Source organism: Juglans regia, chromosome 1 (assembly GCF_001411555.2).
Source record: "Juglans regia cultivar Chandler chromosome 1, Walnut 2.0, whole genome shotgun sequence".
In the NCBI taxonomy this organism is placed as follows: Eukaryota; Viridiplantae; Streptophyta; class Magnoliopsida; order Fagales; family Juglandaceae; genus Juglans; species Juglans regia.
Genome location: NC_049901.1, coordinates 17,417,527 through 17,437,300, shown reverse-complemented (window position 1 = coordinate 17,437,300; position 19,774 = coordinate 17,417,527).

The following is a 19,774-nucleotide window of genomic DNA, read 5'->3' as shown; positions in this document are numbered from 1 at the left end:
TCAAACTAGTCAACAAACACTTTCAGGTTCGTTTTAGCATGAACATACCAGTCAAAAAAGGAACTCATTCTCTCACTTCGTTGCATTATACTCATTCTTGCCCAAAAGTACTCTTTCAAGAATGTCGAAACCCAATGCTCACGCTTAGCATATAAACTTTACAACCACACATTCTCATGCAAATTGTACTTGGCAATTAACTGATCCCAACACCTCTCAAACTCTTCAACACTTTGGGTGTCATACACCCACTTCTTCATCCCAGTTTTATAGGAACCATAGGAGGCAATCTTTTCAGGGACTTTCTTCAGGATGTGCCACAGGCAAAATCTATGCCGGGTCTCTGGGAAAACAATAGGAATTGCATTTTTCATCGTTCTATCTTGATCAGTGATAATAGATTTTGGAGTTATGCCATTCATACACTGCAACCAGGTCTTGAATAATCACACAAAGGTCTTCGTATCCTCACTGAAAATCAAGTCTGCTCCCAATTTAATTGACTGCCCATAGTGGTTTACACCAACAAATAGTGCAAACGGCATCCCATATCTATTCGTCAGGTATGTGGTGTCGAATGTGACCACATCACTGAAATATTGGTAGGCTGCTCTACTATGGGGGTCTGTCTAAAAGACATTTTTTAACCTCCCATCATCATCTAAATCCATCAATGTAGAGAATCCAGAATTTTTGTACTGCATCTTACAAAAATACTCTTGATGTGCACCAGCACCACCAACGCTAAGTCGTAGATGTCTTGCCTTGTTGATGTAATTACGACAATCTTTTTTTAAAAATGGTAGGTTCTTGAATCTGTCCGCGCCAATAACAAGAGATCTAAAGCTCTTATTTATTCGGAGGCTAGCCAAATCATTTATATCTAAGACTCTTTTTTACGGAGTCACTCACTTATCTATTACATCGAAAGAAGCGGGATTTTTTTGGACTGAGGTCGCAGTTATGGATATTATGAACTGTAGTCAACCGAAGCTTTCTATCAGATTTTAAGGCATTAATATTTACCTTACATTTTTTCTTTCTTGTCGGGCGTGGTTGGCAACATTGAAAGTCCTATTATGAGCCTTCCCATCACGAGCACAAGCAAGAGTGACATACCTAACCTTCTCATCTTCTCCCATCTCAGTCATTTTTATCATCACCCTAAATCCGCATTTCTTAGCATATTACTTATAATAACTCATTAAATCTTCAAATGAATTAAACTCCATCCCCGACTTTGTCTCCTTAATCATATCATCACCATCCATTTCAACATTCTGAGACGTCCCTGCACTACCATCCTCAGTTTTCTATGGAAGTGGTCTATCCTCATTACTTTCTTCAACTCTAGGGGATGTACATGGTGGTTCAGTTTCCCCACCATCGGGTCTATTATCCTCCGAATTAACTATTCTGCTTGTAGCAGAGCTTGTATTGATGAGAGCAGTCAGAGGATATGTGCCATGTGGAAATGGGTAACCAGCATTTTGCAAAAGGTACAAAGAAATATGCAATTAAACTCCTGATTTGTAAAAATGAACTTATTAAAAATAAATAATAACATATAATCACCACTTGTATGTTGATTGGATATTTGTGTCCATCTGGATATGGCATAAATCCCGGTGACCACGTAGGCACTTCTCCATAGTAGTCGTGCATGTGATTTGGGATGCTTGGACAAGTTGATGGTATGTTCTAACATGTTATTGGATAAAGTTATTGATGTATTTTGAAAATAAATATCAACTCAATACATTCCAATGTTATTGATAGATTAAATTATATAACATGCTGTGTTGGGGAATTTGAGCTAGATGGTGTTAGCGTGGATGCGTGTTCTTTATCGTTTCCTATGCTGAGAGGGAGTCAAAAGCAAATACTGGATCTGAAGAGTAAAATTGCAAATAAGAGAGCTCAGATATATGGGCTATAGATATTCCTCTACATAAGTATAGAATGTGCATAAACAACTCAATAATTGGCAATTTATGAGCAGGCCTATGACCATATAGATTTGTCATTGTCCATCATATATTATGCACTTATTTACTTAATTTACAGCCAAATAGTTGTCTAAATAGGAGAACTCATACTTAATTTGTATAATGGTTTTTCTGCTTTTGAACAATACATACGAGATGTAAATCCTAATTTTTTCGAGCATGTTGAAATGATCATCTAAACAGGAAAACTCATAGACCTTTAGGATATTATCTAATGTGAATGCAAGAATGAGTTTCAATTACAAACATGGTGTACATACAAACCCTAACTAGAAAATTTGCAAAAATGAATTCTGAAGAAATCTGAGGGAGTCATGAATAAATTGGCACATCAACCTCATCCAACGCGAATGTAGATCTGTCTCTCACCCACGATGAAGACTACGACTCAGTGACTCAGAGATACTGACGCAGGCGACGGCGATGAAATGCTTTCCCACTCTTTGTTTCGCTCCCACTCTGGTTTCCCTCCCACCCACTCCCACACAGAATTGGACGCACATAGAAAGACAATGATTTCAGGTATCTATCGGGTTTATTGGTGGATGTGGGTTACCGTTGTTCTCTTGGGAGAATATGAAGCTCGAGACTTCGGACCAATATGAAAGGAGAAGATGAAGCTCGGGAGCTCGGGATTCTACAACTCGGGAGAAGATGAAGCTTGGGCCAAACTCTTGCTATCGATGAAGCAACCTTGAGACGATCTTTGAGCCAAAACGAGAAGGGAGAAGATGAAGCTCGAGCTTGGGATTCTACAACTCGAAAACAAGAGAAGAAAAAGCTCGGGATTTTCATTTCTCGCTTTGATTTTGTGGTTCTTGCACTTTCTTTTTTTTTTTTTAATTAAAATAAGGCAAATGACGTGGCATGCGCCGCGTCATCCGTGGGGCTGCAGTGGGGAAGCACCCCGCTTGTCCATAGGATTATTGAAACAGAAATCCATGTCTAGCATTTTCCATTACTGTAGATTCTCTAAAAACAATGAAGGAAAATGCTATGCTTTTTTCGTATAGACATGCTAGACATGGATTTTTTAAATAGACAACTTGCTTTTATTAGGAAAATAGAAATCCATGCCTATCTGGATTTTTTTTCTTCTATTTTTTTTTCTTTCGTGACCACTTGTTTGTTCGCTGAGAAGAACTACAAGGAAAGTAAAGTTCCAATGGCAAACTCATTGATTCCATACAAGATGGATAGAGGGTGAGGGAGGGATGGGAATGGATGGAATGTGGATGGGAATGGAGGTATTCAGATCTGAAATGGGTTTTTCCTGACGCCAACACACTAGTTCCGTACAAGATGGAGGGAGGATGAGAGAGGGATGTGATGCCAAGAAAATAAATTAACAAGTTTCTGGCGTCTCACCAGGCTAGTCCGATCTCAGGATCAAACATGCAAATTCATTAATCATTCAAAAGTGTCTTTAATTGTACAACCATTGATCCTTAAATAGCCAACAAAATAGAATACTACTCTAACTAGGAAATAACAATTGCAAATAGAATAAAACTAGGAAATTATAATTGCAGATAGAATAAAACTAACAAATACTAATCTAACTAGGAAAGCAATAAATCTTGATTTGCATCAATTGCCAGCTCCCCTGAAGAACTTGACTCTGGCAAGTTTTGATGAGTGTAAGCAGCAAATAGATGTGGATGTAAACGCTGGGCTTCTGATGCTTGCAACCAATTTGATTCCGAGTTTGGACGATTTTTCCACTACACTAAAACTTGTAATACCCTCCTCGACGAGTTGTAACAAATTGATGATCAAGTATGAAGGCAATCTTATCTCGAGTAGCTGTATTTTCTAGGACACGAAGAGTTGGTGTCTGGGATGCCTCTAGAGTTGGTAATGTGGAAAATTCATTTTCATCACTCTTAAACTCAGTGAGTTCTTCTATATTAAAAATTGGGCTAGTACCAAAATCAGAGGGAAAATCAATGACATATGCGTTGGTGCCCAATTTCTTGGCGACTTTAAAAGGACCCGCCAGTTGTGCATGAAACTTGGTAAAACTCCCCAAAGGAAATCGCTCCAGTCTTAAACGAATAAGAACCATATCACCCATGCTGAATTGCCTATCTTTGCGCCTTGCATTTATAGAAGCTGCATAAGAATCTGTATGAAAGGTAATGTGCCGTTTGCATTCTTCATGAACGTCCCTAATATAGCTACAAAAATCTAGTGCAGCTTCACTTGGTTTGGGGGGCAATGGTAAGGAGTTGTTATCGATTGGAGTGCTAGGTCGGGAACCATAAACCACTTTGAATGGGGTGCACCCTGTTGATCTGTTAATAGAATTATTGAAAGCAAATTCTACTTGTGGAAGTACTATATCCCAGCTAGTGACATGATCAGTGACGAGGCAACGTAATAAAGTTCCCAAGCTCCTATTTGTTACTTCAGTTTGGTCATCTGTTTGGGGATGAAATGCAGTAGAAAACATCAGTTTTGTCCCTATTTTCGTCCACAATGTCTTCTAGAAATAACTCACAAATTTTATATCCCTGTCAAACATGATAGAAGCTAGAACACCATATAATCGGATTACTTCTTGCAAGAATAATTCAACGATCTTTGAGGCATCATAAGTCTTGTGACATGGAATGAAATGCAACATCTTTGAAAGACGATCCACGACCACCATAATTGAATCATGTTTCCAAAGAGTTTTAGGCAACCCAAGAAAAAAATCCATGCTAATGTGCTGCCATGGCTTGTCCGGAATGGGAAGGGGTGTATATAGCCCCGTTTATTGCTTGGTTCCTTTATTTATCTAGCAAATCTGACAACGATCAACCACTGTATGCACGTCTCTATGCATTCAAGGCCAATAGAACTGATTAGCAACAATAGCAAAAGTTTTATTATATCCAAAATGCCCAACTAAACCCCCGCTGTGGAGTTCCGTAATTAGGAACTCGCGGAATGCACAACCGTGTTCTGTAAAATAGATACCCATCTCTCAAGGAATATTCACCATTAGATATGCGCACATGAGTGGAGAGATTACTCCACACAATGCCGAAGTCCTCGACATTAGCATACTATATTTTTAGACTATCAAATCCTGCAAAATTAGCTGAAAACATATGTAACAAGTGAGGTCTCCTGCTTAAGGCGTCAACCACCTTATTTTCAGTCCCCGACTTATGCCTAATAACAAACTTGAACTGCTGAAAATAGTTCAGCCAGTGAGCATGTCTGGCATTTAGCTTACTTTGAGAATTTAGATGCTTCAAAGATTCATGATCAGTGTAAAGAATAAACTCTATATGAATCAAATATGGTTGCCAATGCTTGAGAGTTTGAATTAAAGTATAGAATTTCATGCCATAGACTGACTATTGCCGGCGAGTATCATTAAGCTTCTCCCTATAAAAAGCAATGAGGTGATCTTCTTGACTCAATACTCCTCCGATTTCCACATGTGAGGCATCACAAGCCACTTCAAAACCATTAGAGAAATCAGGCAACTTAAGAACTGGTGCTTGCCCCATTTTCTCTTGAATTTCAGTGAAGGCCTTGGTAGCTGCGACACTCCATGAAAAATTCTTTGCTTTCAAGCACTCGGTGACTGGGGCTATTATAGTGCTGAACCTACGAATAAATCGCCGATAGAACATGGCCAAACCGTGAAAGCTCCTAACTTCTGAAACATTCAGAGGCGCTGGCCAAATTTGAACAATTGCACCTTTGTGGAGTCGGCCTCGACACCTTGATCAGAAAGTATAAAACCCAGAAATTTGGCGCTTGTCTTCATAAATAAACACTTGTCTCGATTGATATAGAGCTGTTCAGCTCTCAAAGTCTTCAATACCTACTCGACATGGTCTAAATGGTCCTACAAATTTTGGCTAAAGATTAGGATATCATCAAAATAAACAATGACAAATTTGCCCAAGAATTGCTTGAGAGCTTGTGTCATAATGTGCATGAAGGTGCTTGTCACATTGGTTAATCCAAAGGGCATGACTAGCCATTCAAACAAACCATCTTTCATTTTGAAGGCCATCTTCCACTTGTCACCTGGCCGAATTCGAATTTGGTGGTATCCATTTTGAAGGTCGATCTTAGTGAAAATAGAGGCACCACTTAGCAAGTCCAACATGTCATCAAGACAGGGAATGGGAAATTAGGCTTTGCAGTAAATTAGGCAAGGTTGACTCGGGAATCAAGTCTATAGCATGATGCACATCCCGCATTGGAGGTAATTGGTTCGACATCTCATCGAGCATAATATCATGAAATTCCTCCAACAATGTGGCTAGTTCTGCTGGAATAGAACCATCATTTTGCTTCATTTCGCATCTTACTACCATTAGCACCATATCTTCATCATGCATGACTTGAGAAAATTGACGCATGGTCAACACTAGGACAGCTTCCCTTTGAGTCTCAAATTTTGAAATCTGCAAAGGATCCTAAACAAATTTCTTACTTTTAAAATTAAAAGAATAAGTGTTAGCATACCCACCATAGGAAACCCTCCGATCATAAAGCCATGGACGCCCCAATAACATATGACAAATGGTCATAGGGATCACGTCGCACCAGACATCGTCCACATATTCTTTTCCCAACGAAAATTTAACCAAGCATCAATGGTTCACTAGGACTGAGTTGTCTTCATTAACCCAACTGATCCGATAAGGAGTAGGATGCTTCTCAATTTTCAACCCCAAACGTTCTACGAAAGTTTCAGAAATCACATTCATGCCACTACCATTATCAATAATGACATTCAAAACTCGACCATCATGTTCCATGCGTGTGTGGAAAATGTTGGTACACAACCACTCAGGATTAGCCTGGAGCTCTTTCTTAGTTCTGGCCAACACTCGATGGATCACACAACTAGGTAAATCCGAGGCGCCTAGGTGTTCTTCTTCACCGCGACTACCCTCATCAGTCTCCTCCTCATCCATTTCTTTAACAATGTCCATTAATAATTATTTTTCACATATGAAGGATAACTTTTTATCTCTTGTAGGACACACAACAACATAGTGCCCAAAGCCTTTACATTTGTAACATTATGGCCCTTCACTGGAAGCTTTTACTTTTTCCTTCTGGTCTCCAATCACTGCGCCTCTGGGTTGATCTTTCAGCAATGGTGGCCTTTGGAATGAAGGCGTTCGCACACGTTTAGGTCTTGGATCCGTTGACATCATTTTTCTCCCAGTTGAGATGTCCATCTGCTTCTCAATATGTAGTGCTAATTGATACACCTCCTCTACATTAATTAAATGTGCAATAAACATCTCCTTGCGTAGATCACTGCGTAATCCCGTGCAGTATAGAGCTAAAGTTTCTTGTTCAGTCTCCACAATCTTGCTACCGACAATCAACTAGTGGAAGCGTTATGTGAATTGATCAACAATCAACGACCCTTGTTTGAGTTGTAACATCTCTTCGAACATCATTTACTCATAATCAATGGAAAAATATTTTTCCTTAAGTTGTTCCTTCATTTCCTCCCAGTTGGAAACTGATGGACATCGGGTAAGGCGTAATTGTTCTTCCACGCTTCCCCACCATGGTCGTGTACGACCCTTAAATTTCATCTGAACATAACGAAACTTTCGATCCTCCGATACAGCAAACCAATCGAAGTAGTCCTCAATAGTTGTTAACCAATCTTCAAAAGCGATCGGCTCCTTCCTAGTCATGCACACGCCACCAGTGTTTGTTTGGTGGTTTTCGACTTTATGTCGGTGTGTTTTTTCGTTGGTATTTGTTTGTTGGTTTTTTTAGAAAAATAAAGTGAAATAGGCTATTGGACTAATGTTCATAGTAGTTTTGGTTCCTCCCTCCTCCGATTAGGAGGATGGGTGTAGTGTTTACTTCTCCTCTTTTGGAGGATGGAGTTTGGTTACGGGTTGGTTTTACCTCTGTTTTACACAGAGATTAATACTCTCTCTTTTGAGAGTCTTTGAAGTTCAGACAATGTCGTCGCAAAAATATTTGTGTACGGGGAGCTTACAACAGGAATTTAGTTTGACTTGTAATTTTGAGTCACAGATGTAACTTCTTTATGAAATGAAATGATGACTATGTCCTATTAAAAAAAATAGATTCAATGGCGCATCTACATAGAGCAGCCCTCCATTTTTTTTAAAAAAATTCAAAATAGCTCTTAAATTTTATTATAATGATATGTATATAGAAATTGATCCGCCTAAAAAAATTTATAATTTCCTTATTCTCATATGATTTCTAAAATTTTGTAAAATTTCAACATAAATAAAAATGTCTCTCTCAAATTTTTTCCTATAACTCTTAGATTTTTTATAATTTCTATATGTTATCTATTTTCAAGGATGTGGCCCCATTAAAATTAAATTAAACCTAATATTAGGAGAAATAATAAATTATTAACATTGATCTCAAAATTGTTTTATTATATAATATTAAGTTTCTTAATATATGATACAAAGTAAAAATACAAGAAAAATCATTTAAAATTGATGATTTATACGAAAAATAATGGAGATGTTTTGTCCTCTAAACTTCATCGAGCAAGGAAAAGTTTATTTAAGGTCTCAATTGTAGCATTCTATGATTAATGTGACATCAAAATAAATAGATTTTACATTAAATTTGATAAACTAGCTTAGATATTAGAATGAAAGATGTCATTTTAAAAGATCACTGGATAGTTTCTATGAAAAAATAATTTCTAAATATTTTATATTTACAAAAATAATAATGGATGAATATTATTCTATGAAATATTATTGTAAAAAATCCAAAACGGACAATAAGTTGTGTTTTTAAAATTTTATTTCTACGTTATTTGACAAAGTATAGAGATTTAATTTTATATACAGTTATGATATATGATTTTGTGATTTTTTTTCATTTTACATAAATATCTCGTACGGTAGAAAAATTGCCCCCTAAAAAAAATTGATGGTTCCGCTACTAAATAGATTAGTATTGTTGAAATATTTTTCTAATTCTTGGTTGCATCGTGATGTCCAAAATCATGTGAATGTAAATAAAATAACGGGCACTCCAATCAGTAATAATTACAAAAACAAATATGGGACTCACAATTTCTTTTAAACTTTTATAAAAAATTAAAACTTTATCAATTTATTTTATACATCTTAAAATATCTTAATCAAACCCGCACTCTTATACAAAATTCATTTAAATATTTAACTCACTACAATTTACAAATATTTTGACAAACATGCTCTAAAGCATGAGGTTGAAAAATCCCGTGACTAACAGGATTGTTCATGCGATAGAAAAGCAAGTAGCAATTCAAGAAAAATTTTTGTTAAAAAAAATTCAACTGTTTGATCTCACTATCATCTTTACCCACGATCTTTTATTTAATTATATTTTAAATGAAAGATATTTTTATAAAATATATCAATTTTATAAATTATATATATATATATATATATATATATGTCTCTCTCAATTTCAATAAGACATACATAATTCTCTTGACCTCTCAGTTTCTTCACGCGGTGTTTGATACTGCGAGTTATTAATTAGTACTTTAGTAGCACTAGAATAGAGGTTGAATTGTTGTGTGGTTTCCTTTGGGTTTGTGATGAGAAAGCAATGCAACAATGATGGAGAAAGAATCACTTGCGGACTGGAAAACAAGGAACCTTCAACATTTTTACCCACTTACAATAAAACAAAATGACTATTTTGGGATGAAAACTACTACTGATTCATCTCAAAGTAATTTTTGAGATGGAAAAAAAAATCCCTAATTCATCCCAATATCATTGTCTCATAAGGTTTTTTAAGACTAAAATTTTGATTTTGAAGAAAACTGTTTGATAGCGTTTGAATGGAAATTTTTTTTTGGCGACAATTTTATTTCGTCCCAAAAATGCAGTCGAACATTCAAATTCACCCGTTCAAACATTTAAAATTGTTTAAAGGGATTGGATTATTACTTCGATTGAATAAATTTGGTTCAAACGTGAGTTCATTCGAACGTCACCATTTATGTTCAAACTTTTAACTTTATACAATATTGAAACGTATATAGTTTAATGTTTGAATTAAAGATATTCATGTTCGAACATTTTTCTATTCAAATTCGTTTGAACGTTTAGTGTATTATTTGAACAATTATGTAATGTTCAATTTGACCGATGGCTGTTTAAATGCCGTTTACGCATTACATTCTAATGTCTTATTAAGCAGTTCGAATGGTTGACACTTAGTAACTGTTTGAACGGTTTCTTTACATTTGAATAGTATAATATTTTTTTCAACCCATAATAGAAAATGAAATACATATAAATAACATCTAAAAATACATTAGTACATGTTCAACAAACATAAAAACAATCTCATAAGTACAAACCAACTAAATAAAATAGTAGTTAGATCAGAAATAGCTATCTGCATCTTGCTACACGACAAATATTTTATCGATAGAAACTCATTATAATACGACAAATAATAAACTTGAGACATCTATTATATAAAATATACTTACGAACTTCTTAGATAGGCAATGGAAAGATCTTGAGTTTGTATGGTCATGAATCTTCAAGTTCAATTTATTTGCTTTGTTTATAGAATTTCGCTCATGCATAGAAATTGTAAATATTAGCAAGAGAAATTATAAATCATGACATATAAAACAAGTTATTTATTTACCTTAAATGAAGGATTCTCAAACATATCAAAGTTTCTCCCAATCTGAAGGTCGGACAACCTAAAAAAGATGTTGGCGCGAGTTGTCCTTGGTCTCAAATTTATTGTAATGCTTATGACATCTGACCTTATATTTCTGGAATGCATTACACATAAGCTCATCAACAATCTTGCCCTCCTTCCTTGACCAAAATTTAGTTCGAATTCATCTTTGAAAAAATAAGAATCGCGAACAAATTAATTGCATATTCTATATTTTTCATAGATATTAAATAATTTGAGAAATGAAGCAATTACCAAACAATGATTCTTAATAAACTCTTTGACATCTTGGGAAACTTTATGCCATTAAACTGTAGCCAAATGTACATAAGTTCATATAAGAGAACTCATATGAGAAGCAAACCAGGTCGTTGGTTCTCTTTAACCTCTGGTATGATCGTTAGGAATGTTAACCTTGATCTTACTAATTTTACAATATTCTTCCAGTGTCATGTCTCTAGTAGTACCTCAACCTTGAAGAGATTGTACGTTTAGCTCTAAGAAAACCCATATTTATAGTATACATGAAAGAAATGATAGTTAGAATTTAGTATGCTTATGTGTGATTTATCTTAATTGAAACAATATTATATAAAATTTTTACATTGGTTTGGAGAGTTAATCTCCAGTGGTGAGTCAGTGAGTGAGTTAGGCATGAGTGGAGATGGGATGTAACCTTCTTCCTCTTGGGTAGCATGATTTCAAAATACTGATACATGCATCACATAAAAGATTTGTCATAAAAGTGTCATGTGAACACAAAACACTTCAATCATTCATATCAGTTTCAATTGACCATTCACCTTTCTCATATGTATATACTTTAGATGAGGCAACATTTTTCTCAACTGTCGCGTCAATAATTTCAGCCTCAATATCTTACCTATGCAAAGGAATCATCTCATACTGACTCAAATCTACAAACAAGTTGAAGACAAGTTGACTCTCTTGGTATACTTCATGAGTAAATGGATTATATTCCTCTTCATCTTATCATTCCGCCTTGGGAATAACATCATATATATTTCTTGGAGAAAACTTTTGCACAACCCACCGTTTATTTCCTAACTTAGGATCATCTAAGTAGAATACTTGAAATACTTGAGAAGTCAAAATAAAAAGATCATCATCATACCATTTTTTCAATGTATTAATAGTCAAGAAATATTCATCATCAAACACTCCTCTTAAGGATTGCTTAAATTCCACCAATCATACTTAAATAAATATACCACAATCTCCCTCAAATATTTCAAGTCAATTATATCAACAATAACCCCATAAAAATTAATGTTTTCTTCCTAATGAGTCCCTGACTTCCATAGTCTAGGACACCACTATTTTGAGTTTTTCTGCAACATTCTTGATCTATTGTGTGATACCTACTTTCTCAAGAAATACCTGTAGAATATCGAACTATGCATCTCGATGGGCCATGCGCCAATGCATACAGTTTGTCTAAGACATCGTGAGGATTTCTATCATGCATTTATACAACCTACATATTGAAGAGAGCATACACGTATAAAAAAGTAAACAGTCATTAGATAAAAATCTTAACTAAAATTTTGTATACACCTCGTTTGTTTTCACAACACATCTCATCTCATCTAATTATTACAATTTTTTTAAATTCACACACAAAATAAAATAAACAATTCAATTTTTTCAAATCTCAAAATAAAAATAATATTTACAAAATATATTCTAACAATATTTTATTCAATTTTTAACTTTTATCTCAACTTATCTCATCTGTGAAAACAAACAAGGCAAGTCATTACCCGCTATTCAAACCATTTCAGGAACTCTTCTTCATGTTTCTTGTTTATATCAATTGCTCCTTGTTCTTTGAGCGTGTCAATAAGATCAATGAAACAGAAATAATTTATAATTCACAGACTTTTAAGGAGATACCAATATCAGTTACTAAATAAGGACAACATACTTCAAGTGGCTATCTATATCAGGACAATTGTTTAGCACATACGACTAAGTTTTTTTCCAACCCTCTTCCAAACAAATCATAACCATGCTCTGCACCAAGTAGACTTACGTGTTAGGAAAACACATAAATAACATTCTTTTTGTCTTACTTGGTATACATCAAAGTTCTTTCTAGCCGATCAAACTTCATGTTAACTCTATAGAAGTATTTTGAACAAAATGTATGCTACTCATCGTCAATATATGCTTCTATAATTGACCTTTCTGGGCGAGCCTTATTACCCACTGTGCGTTTCAACTTTTCAATGAGCCTTTCAATAGGATACATCCATCTATATCGGACTAGTCCTGCAAGTTGAGGCTCATGTGGCAAATGAATGGCTAAATACTATCCAGCTTACACAATATTATAGCAATTTCCAATTTCATACGTTCCAAAATTTCTACATTCAACGTTCTAGTACATTAATCTTTGAAACATGGACATAGCTTAGTCAAGGCCACGTGTACATCTCTTGTCAAGTACCCATAGATACCAACTGGCAAGATACGTTATAAAAATACATGATAATCATGACTTTTAAATTTAGTAATTTTGCAATCATTTGTTCACACACACTTGTTAGATTCAAAGCATACCTGTTTGGTAATTTAATTTTCATTAACCACTCACAAAATCTAACCCTTTCGTTCCTTGGCATGTAGACAGACAAACCATTTTGTTGCAAGTGCATTTCTTGTCTGATTTTCAACTGTTTCAGATCCTTCCTTGAGTTTAATGTATCCTTTGTCTTTCCTTCAATGTTCCCAACAAGGATTCATATATATTTTTCTCAATACGCATAACATCAAAACTATGCAACAATTTTAACATCGACCAGTACGGAAGTTCCAAAAATATGCTCTTCTTTGTCCAATTCAACTCATTCTCAATTCGCTTTCATGTCTGTTGTTTTTTACCATATTCATTACTAGCGACATGCACCAATTGTGCAAGTACATCTTGCCCAAACAAATATGTTGGAGGGTGCCCTCATCAACAGTTCCATCAAACACTCTAGAGTTTCCATGCCATCTATGGTCAGCAAATAAATAGGGACAATTACCTCTGAAGTATAGTTTCCTCTCATTCGTAAGCTACTCAGATTGTGTATTTGTTACATGTCGGACATGTAATTTTTTCCTTAGTACTCCAACCTGACAAGTCTCCATATATGAGAAAATTATTTATTATCCATAAGACTGCAACATGCATCTTGAACGACTAGCTCATTGATGCATCAAATGTGTTGACCCCATTCTCCTATAAATCTTTCAACTCCGCTATCAATGATTGTAAATGTACTTCTATATCATTTGTAGGTGATCTCGGACCAAGAATAGGCAAACTCATCATGAAATGTGGATCCCTCATACACTTTCATGGTGATAAATTGTATGACATAAGTACAACAGGCCAAGTACTATAACTCGTACTCATATTTTCAAACGAACTAAATCCATATGTTGCCAGCCCAAGGTGAACATTACGAGGTTCTTAACAAACCATGAGTGTTTGAAGTCAAACTCCTTCCATACTTCAGAATCAACAGAATGTGACAAAACATTATCATTTCTAATTCTGGATGACTAATGCCATGACATGTCTATAGCCGTTACAGGTGACATAAATAATTGTTCAATCTCAATATCAATGGAAAGTGACGCACCACTTTTTTCGGCACATTTTGCTTCTCAGATGTCTATCTTAATTCATAGCACACAGAAAACTCGTTTAAATATTCATTCTCTTGCTAGAATAGGACACAATCATTCTTGCATGCATATATTATATATAGTCAAACCCTAGCCATCGCTTCAATTGTATTGCTTCATAGAAGTTCCGAGGCAAAACATTATATGATGGAAGTGCTTATTTAAATAGTTCAAGTAACATATCAACCGCCTTAACAAATATTCTACACATGGATTTTATGTGAAGTAGTCTCATTGTAAAAGACAACTTACTGGATTTTATGTGAAGTAGTCTCATTGTAAAAGACAATTTACCATGTCTTCTGCATCCTAGATATTGCTCAGGCTGTGAATCCTTCCAAAAGCGTTTGAACGTGTTATGACGCACATCATTTACAGTTGTTGTGTCCACGACACCTTCATCCATAAACATTCCCGCTCCAATGTCACCAAACATTTGCTTCATATCCTCGTCAGAGTCATGACCACCATCCTCTGTCTGTGCATCTTCATCGATGTCTTCCGTTTCATCATGGAAAGGCTCAATTGTTGGATATGGTTCTCCGTATAAGACTTAATTTGTATAACCCTAGTCAATATCATTGACAAAGAGATGCTCACCCACCAAATTCATCTTATGAGAACGCAAATTATTGCCTTTTCGATATGAGCATCTGATTTGCAGTCAATATCAACTGTACTGCGTGCAAACTCTAGGAATCTCTTCACATCTTTAGCATATATGTGGCAATCCTTACCCAATCGATCACTCACTCACATTCAACTCTTATCCATTACTAAATCCCTATTATAAACAATGGCTCAACCATCAACATGCAACCATATTAAAAGAAAAAAAAACAATGTGTTCTTCTCTTCACTGGGTAGTTGGTCTTATCCCATTCAAGATTGTAAGCTCGTAGTCGCTAACCTATAATTTATTATATGTCACGTCTAACGAAATTTCAGCAACATCTCCCCATAGTTATCCAAATATGCTCATTTGGTCAATGCATTCACTAATAACACATTGATGCACCATCACCTCAACTGCATATCCGAAGAACAACATGAGATAACTCTGCCAAAATCACAATGTCGAACGGGAAAGGATATAGTTGGTAAGTTTGCGACAATTATATTTTATAATTATAAATTGTTCAATTTGAATAATTCAAGAGTTATCAATCAATTGATGTAGATTGATAATTCTTGAATGGGTCTAAGGTTTATATTGATTTAACATACAAAACACAAGAATATATCAAACAATTGATATAAATATATGTGTATTATTTTTTTAAATCCAACTGTGTATATGATTTCTGTAAATCTAATTGTGTTGTTTCTAAATTTTATTATTCCTATATATATTTTAAATTTTACATCATTTTTAAGTATATTCTTTTGGTAATTAAATAAGGTGTTAATTATTTTAGTTTTTTTATTAATTGGGTGTTTCTAAGTATTAAATCATAGATTTTAGCTAATTAGTTATTATGTTCAATTGTTTATATGATTTTCTTAAATCTAATTGGGTTGTTTTTTAAATTTTATTATTCTTGTAAATATTTTAAATTTTAAATCATTTTCTAAAGTACTTTTTCAGTAATTAAATAAGGTGTTAATTATTTTACATATATATATATTTAATTTAGTTGGGTGTTTCTAAGTATTAAATCCCAGATTCTACCTAATTAATTATGATGTTCAATTGTGTATATGATTTACTTAAATCTAATTGGGTAGCTTCTAAATTTAATTATTCTTGTAAATATTTTTAATTTTACATAATTTTTTAAAGAACATGTTTAAGTAATTAAATAAGGTGTTAATTATTTTACATATATATTTTTAATTTAATTGGGTGTTTCTAAGTATTAAGTCATAGATTCTAGCTAATTAGTTATGATGTTCAATTGTGCATATGATTTTCTTAAATCTAATTGGATTGTTTCTAAATTTTATTATTCATGTAAATACTTTAAATTTTACATCATTTTTTCAAAGTATTTTTTTTTAGTAATTAAATCAGGTGTTATTTATTTTACCTATATTTTTTAATTTAATTGGGTGTTTCCACGTATTAAATCATAGATTCTAGCTAATTAATTAGGATGTTTAATTGTGTTATATAATTTCCTTAAATCTAGTTATGAGTATCTATTGTGATAAAATTTAATTAGAGTACTTTGTGCAATCTGTAATGCAAATTTCTGTTCAAATTTATACACTATATGTTCGAACGCATCATAACTGTTTGAATGGTAACATATATAGTTCAAACTGTTTAAACCCAATTTGCAGATTCGAACACAAAACATCATGAACTCATATACCATTCAAAATACAGTGGATGTCCACAAACACATTCAACATGGCGCTCAATATGAGCGCATCATCATAAATCTTTTACCCTTCGAACCTTCCACATTTATGTTGCAATGTGAAAATTTTTTTAGCGCACAATTTTTTCTGCTGAAAAAATTTTCGTTCCCACATTCAAATGCGAACAACTACCTTTCAACATTACTCATCGTAGAGGATTGGTGGGAAAAAATTTGGCCACAAGTTTACAAGGCGCCTATCACTAAAACGAGTCGTTCGAACGAAATGTTTCATTTAAAAAAAAGTTCAAACATGAATGTTACGTTCGAATGTATCATTTAACCATCCAAACGTATATATAAGCTATACTAGTTTACCCCCGACAGCGGTCACTATATATATATATCTCATATAGTGATATTATACATGGATATCATATATATATATATATATTAAGAGATTTATAAAAATATATACCATATATATGATATAGTGATATCAACTATATAGTATATATTATATATCATATATGATGATAGTATGATATATCTATATAGTGATATAGTGATATGATATATACTATATATATGTAGTGATATAGTGATGATATCATATAGTCATGTCATATTACCATATATAATATGATGTAGTAATATCATATAGCTAGTATATCTTATAGTGATATCATACTATATATATATATATGATATATATATACCATATACTAGTATCATACTATAAATTATACTATTTAAAATAGACACCGTTCAAAGGTTAAATAGTATATATAGTGATATCTATATAGTAGTATCATATAGTTAATATATTGTAAATATATCATATATATTTACTATATTTAGATATATATATATATATTATAATGGTATCACATATTTGATATTATATATGATATAGTGATATAGTGATATCCTATATATAAATATAGATATATAGATATATCTTATAGATATATATAGTGATGATATATACTATATATATAGGATTGATGATATCATATAGTCATATCATATTACTGTATATAATATGATATAATAATATCATATAGTGATATCATACTATTTATATGTATATCATATACTAGTATCATACTATATATTATGCTAATAAAAATAGATACCGTTCGAACGTTAAATACTAGCATTCGAACCGTACAATATCGATCGAGACTCGTAGCACCACACCGTCGAACGCTCCTCGTGCCTTTTGACTGCCGTCGTCATCGTCACTGTCAAAAATCACTTCTAGTCAAGAGGTACACAACTTACATGCATTTAATGGGTTGATTTCGAGTTGCTTTGATTGAGTATTGGTAAAAAATATGAAAATCAAAGATTTTCGTCTACGGACACCGTAGCTGGTTGGAAAACACAAGGTCGAGATGCCTCAAGGCACATCTCGGCCTTGTATATTTATTATTTGTGGAAAAACGAAAGGAATCATTTTAGTGGCCAATGAGTTGGCTCAATCATTGTTGAGTTCAATCCAGAAACCATTCAAACAATAGTTTATACGTTCGAATGTCAGGAACTCAAGCCTCTAATAGTTGAGAAATTGTTCAAACAGGTGTTGAACATTGCGTTCGAACACGTATGTTATACATTCGAACAATATGCGCCATTTGGTAATGTTTGAACGGGTTACTAACCGTTCACAAACTATTATATCGTTCGAACACATAATGACCTGATCAAATGGTATTTATCAAAATAGTTTCTCACTATTTTAATCAGCATATAATTTTGTGAGTGTTCATATATTATATTTTATAACCAAATTTCTTAATTTTATTTTTTAAATTTCAAGTTAAGAATTGTTTATAGGGGAAGAAAACGTGGCAAATCAGGACAACCTTCCATAACGATGCATCGGTATTCGTCAAGCATGGTTGGATGCCAAGCATAGACCAGAACAACGAATGGAGAGATATTATTTCATATATCGACATCGAGTTTGAGTTTTATAGAGAGCTTGGTGGTGCCAGCTAAGATAATGAGTCATACACGATCTCAGTCCAGAGAGCTTCAATTACATTTTCAGTGGATGCACTTGCCGACTTTATTGGTTTCCTTCAATTGCCCAATGCATATCCGAATGTGGTGCCCAGATAATCTAATCCTACGGGTGATGGGGAGACGGCTGAGGACGAGGGCTTTGATGTAGATGGACTCGATGGCTGATCAATAGGTTCGGCAATTGGTTGTTGGTCCAAATGCTCCCCCATATGATGGAAAAAATAGCATCAAATAAGCCGATTTATCTAGTTTATCCAAGATTATGAATTTAATCATCCCTAACAATATTGATCCTCGGCAGCACAAGACTAAGTTGGCATGGATTGGGCAAGGTTTATGATGCACGTCGTTCATGGGGTACCTATTGACCTAGTGAGTTATATATTCGCTAGAATTCGATTAGACCATTACATTATGACTGATATATTGCCATTTGGGATCCTGATCACACAATTTTTGCTAGCTGTCAAGGTCTTGCCAGATATTTCTGAGCGTGTTCATGAACTGATTGGACTGATCAACTCCTCGACCTTGTCATGTAGCACGGGAAACTCGAAATTTTGTATTCGTGCTTCTATTACAGAGCTGGTCGAGACTGAGGGAGATGCACACCTGAAAGGTCATGGAATATAGGCCGGTGAAACTTCCACACGAGAGGCATCACACACTGCTATTCATGAGATATTGCATATATAGTGCGTGTAAAGATCCGTGCACATACATTAGAAGTGATTGATGTAGTACGTACGAAGATCAGAAGTGTCATCTCTAACTTACGTACAGAGATTAATGCTAGTAGCTCTGACTTACGTATAGAGATTGCTACCACATCTGTGACTCAAGTCACGATTAGTACTCAACTAACACAGCTAGAGACAGGCCTAGCTGGAGTATAGGATGTGGTTAGAGGGTTGTAGGGTTCGTAGAAATCTATATTTTTTAATTGCATTTTTTAAACTTTTTGTATGGACAATACTTTGTAGTTTGTAAAATTAATTTAATTATGAATCGTCTTTTTTTTTTCTAAAT